The 19629-nt window shown below is 35.2% G+C and overlaps 1 non-coding gene across 1 annotated transcript; it reads right to left on the bottom strand.

Moving 5' to 3' along the window:
* Window positions 1–1053: 1053 nt before the first annotated feature.
* Window positions 1054–1157, bottom strand: LOC130963981 (small nucleolar RNA R71). The gene has a single exon (XR_009080096.1). It is a non-coding gene; the product is annotated as a small nucleolar RNA R71 (small nucleolar RNA).
* Window positions 1158–19629: the final 18472 nt, after the last annotated feature.

Below are 19629 nucleotides of genomic sequence, written 5' to 3'. Positions count from 1 at the left end.
TTTTAAACGTTTATCTTTCAATTTTTTTATGTTTTCGAAAAGTTTAAAACTAATTTTTTAATTTTTCCTTCAATCCTTTTTCAAAATAAATTTCAATCGTATCTTTTTAAAATTTTAAATTCAAAATCTTTTTCTAACTTCTTATCTTTTCAAAATTATTTTCAAATCTTTTTCAACTAATTACTATTTCTTATCTTTTTCAAACCACCTAACCACCTTTCCACTTCCAATTTTTGAAAATCACTAACCACTTTTTCAAAAATCTTTTTAATTAACTAATTATTTTAGTTTTAATTTTCGAATACTCTCTCTCTCATCTCTTTCTATTTATTTACTAACACTTCTCTTCTACTTATAATTCAAACCCCTCTCTCTCTCCCTCTATGTTCGAATTCTTCTTATTCTCTCTCTACCTCATTCCTCTATTCTTCTTTTCTTCTGACACCTCAAAGAATCTCTATACTGTGACATAGAGGATTCCACTACTCCCTTTGTTCTCTTCTTTTTCATATGAGAAGAAATAGGGATAAAAACATTCTTGTTGAAACTGATCCTGAACCTAAAAGGACTCTAAAGAGGAAACTAAGAGAAGCTAAAGCACAACACTCTGGAGAGGACCTTACAGAAAATTTTGAAAAAGAAGTAGACATGGCAGCCGAACCTAACAACAATGCCAGAGATGCAAGGAAGATGCTTGGTGACTATACTGCACCAACTTTCAACTTCTATGGAATAAGCATCTCAATTCCTGTCATTGGAGCAAACAATTTTGAGCTTAAGCCTCAATTAGTTTCTCTAATGCAGCAGAATTGCAAGTTTCATGGACTTCCATCGAAGATCCTCATCAGTTCTTAGCTGAATTCTTGCAGATCTGTGATACTGTTAAGACCAATGGCGTTGATTCTCGAGGTCTACAGACTTATGCTTTTCCCTTTTGCTATAAGAGATAGAGCTAGGATATGGTTGGACTCACAACCTAGAGAAAGCCTGAACTCTTGGAAAAAGTTGGTCAATGCTTTCTTGACCAAATTCTTTCCACCTCAGAAGATGAGCAAGTTTAGAGTGGAAGTCCAAATCTTCAAATAGAAGGAAGGTGAATCTCTCTATGAAGCTTGGGAAAGATACAAGAAATTAACCAAAAGGTGTCCTTCTGACATGCTTCCAGAATAGAGACTCATATATATATATTCTATGATGGTTTGTCTGAATTGTCCAATATGTCATTGGACTATTCTGCTGGTGGATCTCTTCATCTGAAAACACCTACAGAAGCCTAGGAACTCATTGAGATGGTTGCAAATAACCAGTTCATATACACTTCAGAAAGAAATCCTGTGAATAATGACTCAGAAGAAATGAGTTCTTGAGATTGATACTCTGAATGCCATATTGGCTCAAAACAAAACATTGACTCAACAAGTCAATATGATTTCTCAGAATCTGACTGGATTGCAAGCTGCATCCGGCAGTACTAAAGAAGACTCCTCTGAAGGAGAAGCTTATGACCCTGAGACTCCTGCAATGGAAGAGGTGAATTACATGGGAGAACCCTATGGGAACACCTATAATCCTTCATGGAGAAATCATCCAAATTTCTCATGGAAGGATTAACAGAAGCCTCAACAAGGCTTCAATAATAATAATGGTGGGAGAAATAGGTTTGGCAATAGCAATCCTTTTCCATCATCTTCTCAGCAATAGACAGAGAATTCTGAGCAGAGCCCCTCTGGCTTAGCAAACGTAGTCTCTGATCTATCTAAGCCACTCTCAGTTTTATGACTAAAACAAGGTCCTCCATCAAAAATCTGGAGGCACAAGTGGGTCAGTTGAGTAAAGGAGTTACTGAAACTCCTCCTAGTACTCTCCCAAGCAATACAGAAGAGAATCTAAAGAGTGAGTGCAAGGCTATCAAGATAACCAAAATGGCCAAACCTACAGAGGAGGAAAAGGCAGTGATCTCCAGTGAGAAAGACCTCACTGGAAACCTACTGACCACTAAGAAGTTCCCTAATGGGGAATCAAAAGAATCTGAGGCTCATATAGAGACCATAGAGATTCCACTGAACTTCCTCTTGCCATTCATGAGCTCTGATGAGTATTCTTCCTCAGAAGAAGATGAAGATGTTGTTGAAGAGCAAGTTGCTCGGTATCTAAGAGAAATTATGAAGCTGCATGCCAAGTTAGTTGGTAATGAGACTTGGGAGGACGAACCTCCATTGCTCATCAATGAACAGAATGCCTTGGTTCAGCTGAAAATACCTCAGAAGAAACCGAATCCTGGAAGGTTCTTAATACCTTGTACTATAGGCACCATGACCTTTAAGAAGGCTCTGTGTGACCTGGGGTCAGGTATAAACCTCATGCCACTCTCTGTAATGGAGAAACTAGAAATCTTTGAGGTACAAGCTGCAAGAATTTCACTAGAGATGACAGACAAATCAATGAAAAAGACTTATGGACTTGGAGAAGATGTTTTAGACTTTTAGTGAAGGTTAAAGGCCTCTATATCCCTGCTGACTTCATAATCCTAGACACTGGGATGGATAAGGATGAATCTATCATCCTTGGAAGACCCTTCCTAGCCACAGCAAGGGCTGATATTGATGTGGACAGAGGAGAGTTAGTCCTTCAATTGAATGAGGACTACCTTGTGTTTAAGGCTCAAGGATCTTCTTCTGTAAACATGGAGAAGAAGCATGAAAAGTTTCATCCAATTCTTTCCATACAGAGTCAAGCAGAGCCCCCATATTCAAACTCTAAGTTTGGTGTTGGGAGGCCACAATAATGCTCTGAACATCTGTGAAGCTCTGTAAGAGCTTCCTGTCAAGCTATTGACATTAAAGAAGCGCTTGTTGGGAGGCAACCCAATTTTATTTATCTATGTTAATTACTTTTCCATTATTAGTTTATGCTTTCTTTAGGTTGATGATCATGTGGAGTCACAAAAACAGCTGCAAAATTAAAGAAGGAATAAAAAACAGCAACAAAAATAGCACACCCTGGAAGACAGGCTTACTGGCGTTTAAACGCCAGTAAGGATAGAAAAATATGCGTTTAACGCCCAGGCTGGCAGCATTCTGGGCGTTAAACGCCAGAAATGGCATACAGACTGGCATTTAACGCCAGAAAAGGGTGTCTGGTGTCTGGCTGGCGTTAAACGCCACTAAGGGTAGCAGAATGGGCGTTTAACACCTAGTTTGGTAGTATTCTGGGCGTTAAACGCCAGAATTGGCAGCCAAACTGGCGTTTAACACTAGAAAGGAGCATTAGCCTGGCGTTTAACGCCAGAAATGGCACACAGAAGGCATTTAAATGCCAGAAAGGTGCAGGGATGAGAAATCCTTGACACCTCAGGATCTGTGGACCCCATAGGATCCCCACCTACCCCAACTCACTCTCTCTCCTCTTCACACCTTTTCATAACACTCTTCCCCAAACACCATTCACCTATCGAATCCTACCCTTTTCCCCATAATCTTCCCACCATTCACATCCATCCACTCTTCCCCAAAAATCCCTCATAAAACCCTACCTACCTCACCATTCAAATTCAAAACATTTTCCTCCCAAACCCACCCATTCTCACACGGATTTCCTCTCTCCCTTACCCTATAAATACCCCTTCTTACCACCCTTAATTTCACACATCACAAACACTTCTTCACCCCCTTAGCCGAACCACTCCCATCTCCTCTAATTCTTCTTCTTCTACTACTCCCTTTTTTCTTCTTTTACTCGAGGACGAGCAACCTTTTAAGTTTGGTGTGAAAAAAGCTCTGCTTTTTTTCCATAACTATTAATGGCACCTAAGGCTGGAGAAACCTCTAGAAAGAGGAAAGGGAAGGCAGTTGCTTCCACCTCCGAGTCATGGGAGATGGAGAGATTTATCTCAAAGGCCCATCAAGACCACTTCTATGAAGTTGTGGCCAAGAAAAAGGTGATCTCCGAGGTCCCTTTCATGCTAAAAAAGAGTGAATATTTGGAGATTCGACGTGAGGTTCGAAGAAGAGGTTGGGAAGCTCTCACCAACCCCATCCAACAAGTCAGAATCTTAATGGTTCAAGAGTTCTATGCTAATGCATGGATCACTAAGAACCATGATCAAAGTATGAACCCAAACCCAAATAATTGGCTCACAATGGTTCGGGAGAGATACTTCGATTTCAGTCTGGAAACTGTGAGGTTGGCATTCAACTTGCCAATAATGAGAGGAGATTCTCATCCTTTCACTAGAAGATTCAACTTTGATCAAAGGTTGGACCAAGTCCTCATGGACATCTGTGTGGAAGGAGCCCAATGGAAGAAAGACTCCAAAGGCAAGCCGGTTCAACTAAGAAGGCCTGACCTCAAATCCGTGGCTAGAGGATGGTTGGAGTTCATCCAACGCTCTATCATTCCTACTAGCAACCGGTCCGAAGTTACTGTGGATCGGGCTATCATGATCCATAGTATCATGATTGGAGAGGAAATTGAAATTCATGAGATCATACATCTAGAACTATACAAGGTGGCTGACAAGCCCTCCACTTTGGCAAGATTAGCCTTTCCTCATCTCATCTGTCACCTATGCAATTCAGCCAAAATTGCCATAGAGGAAGACATCCTCATTGAAGAGGACAAGCCCATAACTAAAAAGAGGATGGAACAAACAAGAGAGCCCACTCATGGACCTTAACAAGAGCATGAGGAAGTCCTTCATCAAGAAATCCCTGAGATGCCTCAAGGGATGCATTTTCCTCCACACAACTATTGGGAGCAACTCAACACCTTTTTAGGTGAATTGAGTTCTAACATGGAGCAACTGAGGATGGAGCACCAAGAGCACTCCATTATCTTCCATGAAATCAGAGAGGACCAAAGAGTCATGAGGGAGGAGCAACAAAGGCAAGGAAGAGATATTGAGGAGCTAGAGCACTCCATAGGATCTTCAAGTGGAAGAACTAGCCGCTGTTACTAAGGTGGACCCGTTCTTTAATTTTCTTGTTATTTGTTTTTCTGTTTTTCAGTTTTTATGCTTTATGTATGACTATGTTTGTGTCTTTATTACCATCCAATGCAACATTCAAGTGGGTAAAATTCTTAGCCTTAACCTTTACTTTCCCACTTGAATATAGGCTACTAGAGACAGATGGTCAACTTAGAGCTCTTTGTGGCTTTAAGAGTAAGAGGGAGATGGTTAGTGGTAGGAGTTATCAGGCAAGGTTCGATATGGTTGCATGCTCCAAATTGAAGTGTAAGGCTTGGTGTGGAGCTCAATTGAATGGATCTAGAAAGTTGTTCAGACGCTTTAGTGAGGATTCAAATCGCTTGCCACCCGGTTGGAACTATGATGATCAACAAGAAGACGGGTGCAAAAGCAAGGTTTGGGACCCCGAAATTCATTCCAACAATCAACACTCTTGGGGCCTTGTCACTTGCTTTAACTTTTTTGAAGGCTCTTTGCGCCTAGTTTGGGATCCTGGAGGCTTTTGGAATTACAAATATTGGTGGAGATTTCTGGATTAGTACAAGCACAAGCCACCATGACAAGGAGCTCACCAACTGTCCAACTTAAGGACAATAAAGCAAAGTGCTAGGTGGGAGACAACCCACCATGGTATAATCGTTCCTTTTCTTTCTTAGTTTTATTTTGTTTTATTTTTCTCAGTGTCATGCATACATTCTGCATCATCACTTGCATTCTCTAAAAAAAAAATCCACCCCACACGTAAGCGTACTGCACGCTAGCGCGTCCATTGCGATTTGGGCGATCCACGCGGCAGCGTGCATAGCGCGCGCGTCCCCTGAAAAATTGGCGTAAAAGTATGTTAAAGTTGTGCTGGCTTCGCATTGGGACAGTGCTGGAGGCACAAAATAGCCCATGCGTACGCGTCCTTGGTGTCACCTTAACCATAAGGCCACCCACGCGTGCATGTACATGACGCGCACGCGTCGCACGCGTTTTGGACACCAATGCAAAGTTACAGAGAGTTGTGCGTGCGCGATGCTGGCCTCGCACTAGTGGCACCTCCTTGGCCACACGCAAGCGTACTGGACGCGTCCACGTCCCCTTTCATTTGTGCACATCCGAACATCCGCACGCGATACGCGTGCGCGTCGCGTGCACCGCCCAGTTCCGTCTTCTTACTTCTTTCTCCCTACCTCTTTCTTCTTCCTTTCTCACTTTCTCCCCCTCCCCTCTCATCCTTATTCCCCTTCTATTCTTCTATTTGTTACATTTGCATACTCACATTCATGGCATTTTAAGTTCATTGTTTCTTTTTCCTTTCTTTTCTATATTTGTTGTTCTCTCATTGGTGTTACAAATTTTCTTACTCAACTGTTGCATATTTCTTGCATTATTTTGGGTGCTCCTTGACTTGTTTGCTATCTACTTGCCATGCCCTATGCTTCTATTATTTTCTCACTTATATTTTGTAGCTACCATGTAGTTGATAACCTTATTATTTGGCACTAGCCCACATATGTTTTATTTCTTTTCATATCTTTGCTTGTGGGTTCTTTCCCTTCATTTTTCTCTTCTTTCAGGATGGCCACCAAGAGGGAAAAGAAAAAATTTCTAACTAGAGCAATAAACAAGTCTGCTGCACAATCTTTGGAGATAGGCACAAGTTGGAGCAACCCCCCCCACTTGCGCATCTCAGCGTGCACCGAGGACAGTGCAATCTTTAAGTGTGGGAAGGTCGATATCGACTTCTGCAGGTTAGTTAGTTCCTTCTCAACACCAATGTGGGATTTTCTTTGTTTGTTCATTGTTGCATTTGCATGTTTGATTGCATGTTTGTTTGTTTTTGTGCATATTCTACCACTGCTTGGTTGAAATGATGAATTCTTGTTCAAGAAACTTCTTATAGCATTTCACTAATTTGAATAAAATTTTTGTTAAACTTGTTTGAAGAAATATTATATTAGAACATGGTTTAGAGGTCAAACACACAAAACCAGTGAGATTTTGAGCCTAATTGATTGGTTGCATTTTATCAACCAATATTTTATTTTGGTGTGTGTTGTTCTCTCTAAAATTGTGATCTATATCTTGCTTAATTCTATATTTGCATGGTTTGATGTATGCATGCACTTATATGATTGAGGCCTTTGTTTCTCTGAGCTTACATACCCATATGGCCTTACCCTTTCATTATTCATTGCAAACCAAAGTTGAGCCTATTTTACCCCTTTGTTCTTTACTTTACCACATCACTAACTCTAAGCGAAAAATAATAATGTTCCTAATTTGAATCCTTGGTTAGCTTAGACTAGTGAGAGTACTCACGAATTAAGTGTGGGGAAATTAGGTTTGGAAAAATTTGGTTTGAGAATTGGGTGTTGTGTAGTCTTGAGAGAATATGAACAAGAATGTTAAGCACATGTTTATGCATGCAATACTTTAATCATATGCATTGAGAAAAACATAAGAAAAGGAAAGAGAAATAAAAAAATATGAGAAAAAGAAAAGAAAAAAAAGCAAATAATAAAAAGGGGAAAAATGCCCCAAGTTAAGTAATAATATCAATGTATATGAGTTGTACTTAAATTTGGGATGCATGAATATGTGGTAAACATAGTTAATGGGCAGTTAGATTTTGCATTATAATTACATGGAATGTCTTAGGCTATGTGAGAAGTTTAGGTTAATCAAGGATTTGAATTTCAGTCCACTTAACCAAATACATTCCTACCTTGACCCTAACCCCATTACAACCCTTGAAAAGACCTCTTGATATGTGTATTTGTGCATTAAATTTCTGTTGATTGGTAGAAGAATAGCAAGCCTTAGAAAGCAAGATTAGTAGAGAACCGAGAGACTCGACCCTCAAACACTAGAGTGATTAGAGTGTATACACTTCCAGTGAGAGTTCGATGCTCGATTCTTTGTTTCTGGCATTCATGAGCTATTTTCTTCTGCAAGTTTATCTGTACTTTATTTTATGATTTGAATTAGTGAAATCCAGTTCATATTTGTTCTTGAAGAATTTGATTTACTTTTAACAAGTAGGTAGAATCATTTTTGCATTTAGCTGCATTCATACAGATAGGTTACATTTCATACATATTCTACTATTTCTCTTCACTCTCTTATAGCTTTTCTTGAGCTTAGCATGAGGATATGCTAATGTTTAAGTGTGGGGAGATTTGATGCACCACTATTTCATGGTACATCTTGTGCTTAATTGAGTGGATTTTATCCACTAATCTCACATTTATTCATGTGAATTGCATGTTTTACATTTTCCTTCCTGATTTTGTGCTATGATTGAAAACATGTTTCTTTGGTCTTAATTTAGCTAATTTTAATCCTCTCTCAATACCATTCGATGCCTTGATATGTGTGTTAAGTGTTTTCAGATATTACAGGGCAGGAATGGTGTAGAGGACGGAAAGGAAGCATGCAAAAGTGGAAGGAATACAAGAAGCTGAAGGAACTGCAAAGCTGTCAACCCTGACCTCTTCGCACTCAATCAATCATAACTTGAGCTACAGAGGTCCAAATGAGGCAGTTTCAATTGCGTTGGAAAGCTAACGTCCGGGGCTTCAAAATGATATGTAGATTGCCATAGTGGCCATGCAGCTAGGTGGCACGCATGCGCACTTGACGTGCACGCGCACATTCGCGAAAAGTCCATCGGCGCGCACGCACACCTGGCGCGTACGCGCGACATGCGCGACGTACTGCAACTGCAAAAATCGCTGGAGACTATTTCTGGGCTGTTTTTGACCCAGATTTTGGCGCAGAAAATACAGATTAAAGGCTGCAGGGTGGAGGAATCAATCATACAATTCGTTATTCAAAATATTAGGTTTTAGATGTCGTTTCTAGAGAGAGGCTCTTTCCTCTCTCTAGGTTTTAAGATTTAGGATTTCTCTTAGTTTTAGGTTTATTTCTTCCCAATTTCAGGTTCAATGTTCCTTTAATTTAGTTTCTCTTCTACTTTTATGTATTCTATTACTTTAATTTATGAATTCTCATGTTAAATTTGATTTCTTTTATTAATGCAATTTGAGGTATTTCATGTTTATTGATTGCTTCCACATTTGTTGTTATTGAATCTCTTAGCTTTGGTTGAGTAATTGGTGACTCTTGAGTTATCAAACTCCTTTGTGATTGATAATTGAACTTGCTAATTTAATTGAATTCCAATAACTCTAGTCTTTCCTTGAAAGTTGACTAGGACTTGAGGAATCGAATTGATTTATCCACTTGACATACCTTCATAGTTAGAGGTTGACCAAATGGGAGCAATGAATAATTCTCATCACAATTGATAAGGATAACTAGGATAGGACATCCAGTTCTCATACTTTGCCAAGAGCTTTTCTAGTTATTAGTTTATTCCTTTTGTCATTTACTATTCTTGCTTCTTAACTTAAAAATCCCAAAATATACCTTTACATAACCAATAACAAGAACACCTCCCTGCGATTCCTTGAGAGACGACCCGAGGTTTAAATATTTCGGTTATCAATTTTACTAGGGGTTTGTTACTTGTGACAACCAAACTTTTGCATGAAAGGATTCTTTGTTGGTTTATAAGCTATACTTTCAACGAGAATATAATTGTGAAATTCTAGACCATGCAAGGAATTCGTCGTCAATGATCGTGGTGCATTTTTAACAAAGTCAGGGACATAAACAGTGCAATTGATAAATCAGGGATCAAATTAGTGCAATTCGTGAATTTTAGGGACCACTTTGAGATTTAACTCATGATTTTTACATTTCAATTTGAATCACCTTTAAGAGAACATAAAAAACTTACTTGAATATCGACATGTCTCTTGCAGGTACCAAGTACGGATCCAGGTAGAAACAAGAGGGGGCATTAACCCCCACAAAGATTTTGATAAAAAATATAATTATATATAAGTATTAATATTTTTATATTATGTTATCCTTAAAATAAATAAATAAATTAACTAAAAAATAGTGATAATTAGTTTTATGATACTATCTAATTAGTTATTTAAAATACATCTTAGAATATTAGTATTTTATTTAGATAAATGTCAAAAATTTAAATTTTATTTTATATGTATAATAATTTATTGGACAATGACAGACTCTTAAATAGAGTTCAAATTTACAACGGATTAATCTTTAATATGTTATATTAGAATATATTATAAATAAAAAAAATAAAAAATATATATATATATATATATATATATATATATATATATATAAAGTTTACTTTATATATTTTTATTCTCATTATTAATTTTTTGGGATCCGTCCATGGCAGGTACTGAAATTCCGTGTTCTTCAATATGACCAAGTTATACTCATCATCATTTCATAAAAGGCATCCTACAAGAACACATACTATTTTAAGTTGAATTTTGAATTAATTAACTTAAATTTTAGATACGGAAAAAGCTTAACAAAATTTTTTTAGCAATAATTAACTAAAACTTTTTATAATTTATTTTATTTATATCACTTAATAACAGTTTTATTTTTTATCCAACTCTCTTATCATTTTACTTATCATATTCTTATCAATTCCACTTATTAATAATATTAATTATAATATCATATTTCTTATTATTAGACATTCTTATAATTAATACTTAATATTTTTTTATAATTTAATTTTTATATTTAAGAATACATTAAATAATAATAATAATAATAATAATAATAATAATAATAATAATAATGGACGGTAATGATAATATATATTAATTGAGTTAATTGCACTTGATTCTTTGTTTCTTTAAGGCATTTAATATCAATGAATGGAGTATGGAAAAATCATTAATTCTTTGCTTTCGTTAAGACATTTAATTGCACTTGATTCTTTGTAATATATACATTTCATTAATTTGATTACGATTTCAAAAATCATGACTCTAATATCATTGCAAGCATAATAGTATATAAGCCAAGGAATTTTACAAGAAGTCGCGTTTATCATTGCAAATAGTATGACATTTGAATTCGACCTTAATACGGTACCTATGATAGAAGGTGCTGATGAAGAATTTAAACAACGGACTCACCCGACGAAGTTGTTGTCAGTCAACCAATTTTCGAAAATATGAAAAATCGCACTAGCTTTGATGAGGTATGGTAATAAATTGATTTAATTTTTTTTGTGCTTTTATATGCATTTATAATTATATTGTACTAACTAAGTTCATACACATAACATTTATACGTTCGTATACATAACATCCATAATTACATACAACTAACATCTAAAAATTAAATTCATGTTTATTACATATTATATCCATACACATGTCATTTTTTAGTTATTGCATAAGTAACTATAAAGTTAACACAGATGTTTTTAAATTTTACCATAATTGAATTTAAAAAATATCAAATTCTTAAATTAATTTATTCAATTGATAAATTTACTCATAACATCTATAAATTCATACACATAACATCCATAATTTCAAGTTAATAACATCCATAATTTGTACTTATAATATTCATAATTTCATACTTATGATGTTTATAATTAATAAATTTTTATAATTAATATTATCAAATTTTAAACTATACGTCTTATTGAATTTTTTAAATTATCTCATATGTGCACTAATAGATCATGATTTTAATTATTTTAATATTTTTATTTAATATTCATATGCATGCTTATTTATTGATTTTAATATGACGAGTTAATAATTATTTTTAAAAATTTATTTTTTAATTTTTGTTTATATTTTATTTTTTATATTTTATTTTTTAATAGTCTATAGATAAAATATAAGTTGTATAGTAAAAGTTGTTAAAATTTTTTAATTTAATTTTTATAATTCTTGCAAAGAATTATTGCATTTTAATGAATATTAATGTGATTGAGAGATATTAAGAATTTGATTTAGGAGAAATTAAAATTGATTTTAGAAAGAACATTAATAACTCCAAACATACATGCAGCAAAATAATAAACGATAAAGAGATGTATGTCACTCACTTATCAAAAAAATAAAAAAATTTTATGTGACATTTTTATATTATAATTATTCTTTGTTTACCTAGCATCTTTAGATACTATCAATGCAAGACGCTATAGTTATTAATAAGGAACTAACCTCCCAAAGAGAGACACAAATCATTCACATGCAACTCTCATAACTCTTAATTAAAAAGTTCGGATGTCGCAAATTTTTCGAAAACTAACAGTAACGTGGGCGATGGTCATATAGATTTAAGGCTTTATATACGTTAACAAAAGAGTTCAACATAAAAGGTAGAGTAAGAACAAGAAGTTATCAAACAAAAAAGTCAAAAAAAAAACAAAAAAAAAAACAAAAGAAAAAATTGCAAAACAGCTTGATATCTATCTTAATATAATGTTTCTAGTGAGATTATTTTTGTAGTTAGTGATGATTCGAAGGTAATTTCTTTTTCGCGTCTTATAACGTAGTTTTCTTTTGAACTCTAGCCCCGGTTTTTCCACCAAGAAAGAAAAACTCAAAAATAAAAGAGCTTGAACCCACTTGTGTCTTTTTCTTTTTCAATAGAGATGATAACAAAAGAGAAATTAAATAAAGTATAAATCATATCCTATCATTAAATTGTAGAATAAATAATTTTCGTATTTGTTTTTGGAAGTATCTTTAACAATCAATAATGATACCAATATTAAATCCACACATAATGGAATAAATGCTGTGTAACCCCCAAATACTTAGAAATTAGAATGTACATGCATCTGAACTAGCTTACCTCGTTGACAATAATTTAAAAAATGTGAGATGGGCCATGCTATATTAATAATAAGAATTTTCATCCACTAATTATATTAGGTCATCATGATTAGGCACTACAAATTAATTAAAATTTCAATAGCCGCATTATGTATCTCACGACAGCAAAACTTGGTGGTGAATCTCTTCATTGTCTCTAGGCAAAGGAAGAATCTATTCATTCTTAATCTTAAACAAATCATATAGTTCTTCTCGGTCAAAAGAAAAAGAATGTTTCCATATAAGTATTTGTTTAACGTAATCTTAATTATCTCGTATCCCTCAGTAGTCTCAATCTCACCTTGTTAGCTAGCTCGTTGTTATCACGGAACAATTGATTCACACACTTTAGTTAATTATTTAAAAAAATATATTGTTTTGATTAGTTTTTACCTTTTGAGCTAGCAGCATACAAATTGAGATCGACAACCATAATTGTAAATATAATTTAATATTATTGTAGCCGTGATATGACAATAATCTTGGGCTAAGAAACATCTCCAAATTTATGTTTGTACCATGGTAATTGACAGATTTAATTTTGCCATATTAAAAATATAATTATTTATATATTTTTTATATTAATTTAAATTTTTTAGATAAATAATTTTATGATATATTAAATATATTTTAGTGTTTATTATTATATTCAAATATCTTTTTATTTATATCAAGAATCAACAACTGAATGCTAGTAATCACATTAAGATTGCAAGTTTGTAATATGCTACAATAGATTTAAATTCAAATTAAAATTATATATAAAAAAGACAGATTTATACAGTTATACCGGAATACAAAAAACTATCGCTATAAAAAAGTATTTGATACCAATAAAATTATTTTTAATTTTTCCAACAATAATTTCCATCAAATTTAGCAGCAAATTAGTAAACGAACATTGTGAAGTTAGGACTTTTGCAATACATTACTGTCAGATAATCCGATAGTAAATTCGTCGCAAAAATGTGACATGAACATAAATAAATTAACGTCATAAGTTACTATCGAATTATAACCTCAATCATAGTGTTAAATGTAAATTTAATTTAGCAGAAGCATTAATTAGAATCTTAAAAGTTGTGATTTTCATATCTGGATTGGTTGCCATAATGAATTTTGGTTATGGTAGAGTTGAATTTTAAGATTGGTTTCTTTCCCTTTCCTTTCTTGCAGACGTTCATCAGAATGCATTACAGTTTTTCAGTGAGTGGTAACAGTAAAAGACGTCGTGTGTAGAGGCAGAGAGAAGACCATCTTTATATGCGTTATTACCTTTAAATCTAATGCGTCCATCAAACATTAGTATCAACGGATGAGATTAAATCATTAGTAATTTATAAATAACTACAATTAGGCCACAACAGAAGTTTAAATTACAATAAACTTCTAACATTCTCCCACTTGGTCTAAGTGTAATCATATTTTCACACGTTACATAATTGCTTTAATATGGTAAAATACTTTGTGTGAGTTATGACAGTCATGCATTTAATATGAAACACATTTCCTTCCATATACTACAATCACGAGCATCTTACTACACACTACAAAATTTTTATTTGTTTGTAAAAGTTTTTTAGTGAGAGTTATTAAAACCTCTACAATCTATTTTATTTGTAACCATTTTAAATAATTAGCAAAAACTCCCATTGTTTGATTTCAACCCAATTAATTATAAAAAATCCAACCCAAACAGATATTTACCAAGCTCATACCAAAAATGAAAAAAAAAAGAGTTACTCGAAAGAGAGAGAACGAGGAAGAGTGTGAAACCATAAAATTCGGATTCCATAGCCACCGCCGTTCAATTCCTTGCCGCCAAGTCTCCTCCGTCAATGCGTCACCCGCTGGAATTATGAATGGAGGATGAGGTGATTGTGGAGCCTCTCAATTTGTGGAGCTCTCGCCTCTCGGGATAGTATTTCAGAGACGATTCCATTCAAATCGTTGAGGTAATGCTTAGATATTCCGTTTCTGCGTCGTCTTTGACGGCGGCTTCTTTCAGTGGTTCTGATTTTGCTCTGGCAGCTTGAAGCATTCAGAGCGTAATTTCTTCGCGGACTCGATGGCAGTGGCTGAACAGATCTGGAAGGTAAGCGAGCTGGAATCTCTGGATGCTTCGATTGGAGCTGCATTTGAAGCTATCAGATCTCGTGGAACTAATTCTCATGTCATTTCAAGTCATTACGGTGAGAATTTGTTCTTATTTAGTACGGGACTTAAATTTGTTCTTGTTCATGTCACTGAAGCAGATCCTGTTGTTATTGCACTGCTAATTAAAAAAAAAAGGTCCCACATCTTGCTGAAAACATGATAATTTTTTTATAATTTTATCATTTTTAGAATCTATATTGTGCTTGATGTGCAGGTTGGAGAATTTAAGCGCCTACTTGAAAAATTAATTATAGGTCATTTGCTTGCTCCTTCTCCATTATTAAGTTTAATTTATTAATCAAATAGTTTGTTTGAAAGGAGGTACTGAATCTTTTTTTCTCCTCTTATTCATAATGACATGGATTGATGAATCAATTTCTACATTGAAGATCAGGTAATTTTTTCTTTTCTTTTCTACATTTTAACCCTAAACAATATCAAGGTTCAAGAGGTACTTAGATAATCCTTGTGCTGATTGTTTAGGGTCATTGTGGTTATTGTTAGGCATTATTGCACTGCTAATTAAAAAAAAGGTCCTACATCTTGCTGAAAACATGGTAATTTTTTTATAATTTTATCATTTTTAGAATATATATTGTGCTTGATGTGCAGGTTGGAGAATTTAAGCTCCTGCTTGGAGAATTAATTATAGGTCATTTGCTTGCTTCTTCTCCATTATTAAGTTTAATTTATTAATCAAATAGTTTGTTTGAAAGGAGGTACTGAATCTTTTTTTCCCCTCTTATTCATAATAACATGGATTGGTGAATCAATTTCTACATTGAAGATCAGGTAATTTTTTCTTTTCTTTTCTACATTTTAACCCTAAGCAATATCAAGGTTCAAGAGGTACTTAGATAATTCTTGTGCTGATTGTTTAGGGTCATTGTGGTTATTGTTAGGCATTTGGTGCTGTAGAGTCATTATCAGATTGATTTTGCATTCATTTTGATGTGGTAAGTAATCTTCTTACTGAGCAACATATTGCTGTGTGTGAATATCAATAAATATATATCTTATTGTAGACATTTAAAGAGGAATTTATGCTCTATATGTATTTTTAACAACAGAACAGTTTCATTGATTTTAGTGGAAAAAATGGAAAAATTTAACCCTTAGGTGGGAAAATTTGAATGTCATCATCATGCTTCTCGCCAAACTTTGTTCCTTGATTTTTTTGTTGTTTGGGAAAATTAAGTAATTTGATTTTCCTTGAAACAGTGGGTGGTGAATCTGGTAGAAGGAGCTACTCTAGTGCCAAGTTACCATTCAATTTCAAATGCTTGCTAGATGAAGTGTTTAGCGAGTGCTCAATCTAGATTGCTTCCAGTGGAGTGTCATTTTTGTTAGTATAGTTTTCCTATGGACTATGGTATTTAGTGATGTGTGATTGGGTTTTGTTCCTTGATTTTGTTGTGCTGAGGAAATTAGTGATTTTGTTGATGTTACTGTAAGTGCTAATTGAATGTAACATGAAAATGGTTGCTTTTTTGGCATTCTTTTTTTGTTTAACATTGGATGTAGCTGATTGTCTTGGACTTTGTATGTTTGCTAGACTCGCTTAACGATATGTGCTAATAGATTTCATACCCAAACCCAAGTGATGACATTTCATTCAATGTCATAAATCCTACTTTGTATCTTGTGCACAAGAAATTTATGAATTTCTTATGATTTATGAATCATGTGCATCCTTTATTGATAAGTTATATCAACTCTTTCTGAACAATTCTTTTAAGCATGTCATATAATGATGCCTTCTAGATTGATTATTCAGCTTTGTGAAACCGAAAATTATTATTCACTTCCAACTATTAATTGCTTTGATGAAGAACTTTATTGAATTTATTCACCATTACATGCTTTATTAAGGACAAGAGAATATCTTGAATAACACTTCTGATATAACTAGGATGATGGTTCTAGAGCTCATAACAGGGAGAATGATGATTGGTGCGCGAAATTGTGAACAATACTTTTTCACAACTCTCATAATCCCCGGTAATGGCTCCAAACACTGGGTAGCTCAATACCATGGCATTACACAACTTCGCACAACTAACCAGCAAGTGCACTGGGTCGTCCAAGTAATACCTTACGTGAGTAAGGGTCGATCCCACGGAGATTGTTAGCATTGAAGCAAGCTATGGTCATCTTGTAAATCTTAGTCAGGCAAACTCAAATGTATATGATGATGAACGAAAATAATATAAAAGATAAAGATAGTGATACTTATGCATATCATTGGTGTAAGAGCTTCAGACAAGTGTATGAAGATGCCTTCCCTTCCGTCTCTCTGCTTTCCTACTGCCTTCATCCAATCCTTCTTACTCCTTTCCATGGCAAGCTCGTGTAGGGTTTCACTGTTGTCAGCAGCTACCTCCCATCCACGCAGTGAAAGCTAATGCACGCACTCTGTCACAGTACTGCCAATCACCGGTTTGGTTCCCTCCCCTACCGGAATAGAATCCCTCTTTTGCGTCTGTCACTAACGCCCAGTAGGTTACAGGTTTGAAGCACGTCACAGTCATTCAATCATTGAATCCTACTCAGAATACCACAGACAAGGTTAGACCTTCCGGATTCTCTTGAATGCTGCCATCAAGTCCTGCCTATACCACGAAGACTCTGATCTCACGGAATGGTTGGCTCATTTGTCAGGCAAGCACTCGGTTGTCAGGCGATCAACCATGCATCGTGCAATCGGGAATCCAAGAGATATTCACTAAGCCTCAGATGCTTGTAGAACAAGAATGGTTGTCAGTCACCTTGTTCATGGGTGAGAATGGTGATGGGCGTCAATCATCACCTTCATCATGTTGAAGAACAAGTGATATCTTGGATAAAGAACAAGCGGAATTGAATGGAAGAACAATAGTAATTGCATTAATACTCGAGGTACAGCAGAGCTCCACACCTTAATCTATGGTGTGTAGAAACTCCACCGTTGAAAATACATAAGAACAAGGTCTAGGCATGGCCGAATGGCCAGCCTCCAAAGGTCTAAGATAGCATAAAACGAAGATAGCTACCAAAAGTCTCTCTAAATACAATAGTAAAAGGTCCTACTTATAGAAAACTAGTACATAGATGAGTAAATGACATAAAAATCCACTTCCGGGCCCACTTGGTGTGTGCTTGGGCTGAGCAATGAAGCTTTTTCGTGTAGAGACTCTCCTTGGAGTTAAACGCCAGCTTTAGTGCCAGTTTGGGCGTTTAACTCCCAATTAGGTGCCAGTTCCGGCGTTTAACGCTGGAATTTCTTGAGGTGACTTTGAACGCCGGTTTGGGCCATCAAATCTTGGGCAAAGTATGGACTATTATATATTGCTGGAAAGCCCAGGATGTCTACTTTCCAACGCCGTTGAGAGCGCGCCAATTGGGCTTCTGTAGCTCCAGAAACTCTACTTCGAGTGCAGGGAGGTCAGAATCCAACAGCATCTGCAGTCCTTTTGAGTCTCTGGATCAGATTTTTGCTCAGGTCCCTCAATTTCAGCCAGAAAATACCTGAAATCACAGAAAAACACACAAACTCATAGTAAAGTCCAGAAAAGTGAATTTTAACTAAAAACTAATAAAAATATACTAAAAACTAACTAAAAGATACTAAAAACATACTAAAAACAATGCCAAAAAGCATACAAATTATCCGCTCATCACAACACCAAACTTAAATTGTTGCTTGTCCCCAAGCAACTGAAGATCAAATAAGATAAAAAGAAGAGAATATGCAATGAACTCCAAAAACATCTATGAAGATCAGTATTAATTAGATGAGCGGGGCTTTTATCTTTTGCCTCTGAATAGTTTTGGCATCTCACTCTATCCCTTGTAATTCAGAATGATTGGCTTCTTTAGGAACTTAGAATCCAGATAGTGTTAATGATTCTCCTAGTAAAGTATGATGATTCTTGAACATAGCTATTTCTTGAGTCTTGGTCGTGGCCCAAAGCACTCTGTCTTCCAGTATTACCACCGGATACATACATGCCACAGACACATAATTGGGTGAACCTTTTCAGATTGTGACTCAGCTTTGCTAAAGTCCCCAATTAGACGTGTCCAGGGTTCTTAAGCACACTCTTATTTGCCTTGGATCACAACTCTTATTCTTTCTTTTTCTTTCTCTTTTTTTTTTCGGTTTTTCTTTTTTTCTCTTTTTTTTTTCGTTTGCTTTTTCTCTTTTTTTTTTCTGCTTTTTCTTGCTTCAAGAATCATTTTTAATGATTTTTCAGATCCTCAGTAACATGTCTCCTTTTTCATCATTCTTTCAAGAGCCAACATTCATGAACCACAAGTTCAAAAGACATATGCACTGTTCAAGCATACATTCAGAGAACAAAAGTGTTGCCACCACATCAAAATAATTAAACTATTATAAAATTCAGAATTCATGCAATTCTTTCCTTTATCAATTAAGCACGTTTTTATTCAAGAAAGGTGATGGATTCATAGGACATTCATAACTTTAAGGCATAGACACTAAGATACTAATGATCACAAGACACAAACATGGACAAACATAAAGCATAAAAATCGAAAAACAGAAGAATAAAGAACAAGGAAATCAAGGAACGGGTCCACCTTAGTGATGGCGGCTCTTTCTTGCTCTTGAAGATCCTATGGAGTGCTTGAGCTCCTCAATGTCTCTTCCTTGTCTTTGTTGCTCCTCCCTCATGATTCTTTGGTCTTCTCTAATTTCATGGAGGAGAATGGAGTGTTCTTGATGCTCCACCCTTAGTTGTCCCATGTTGGAACTCAAAT

Source organism: Arachis stenosperma, chromosome 2 (assembly GCF_014773155.1).
Source record: "Arachis stenosperma cultivar V10309 chromosome 2, arast.V10309.gnm1.PFL2, whole genome shotgun sequence".
NCBI classification, from domain to species: Eukaryota; Viridiplantae; Streptophyta; class Magnoliopsida; order Fabales; family Fabaceae; genus Arachis; species Arachis stenosperma.
Note: the sequence above shows the minus strand (reverse complement) of the source record. Positions and strands in the feature narration are given on the sequence as shown.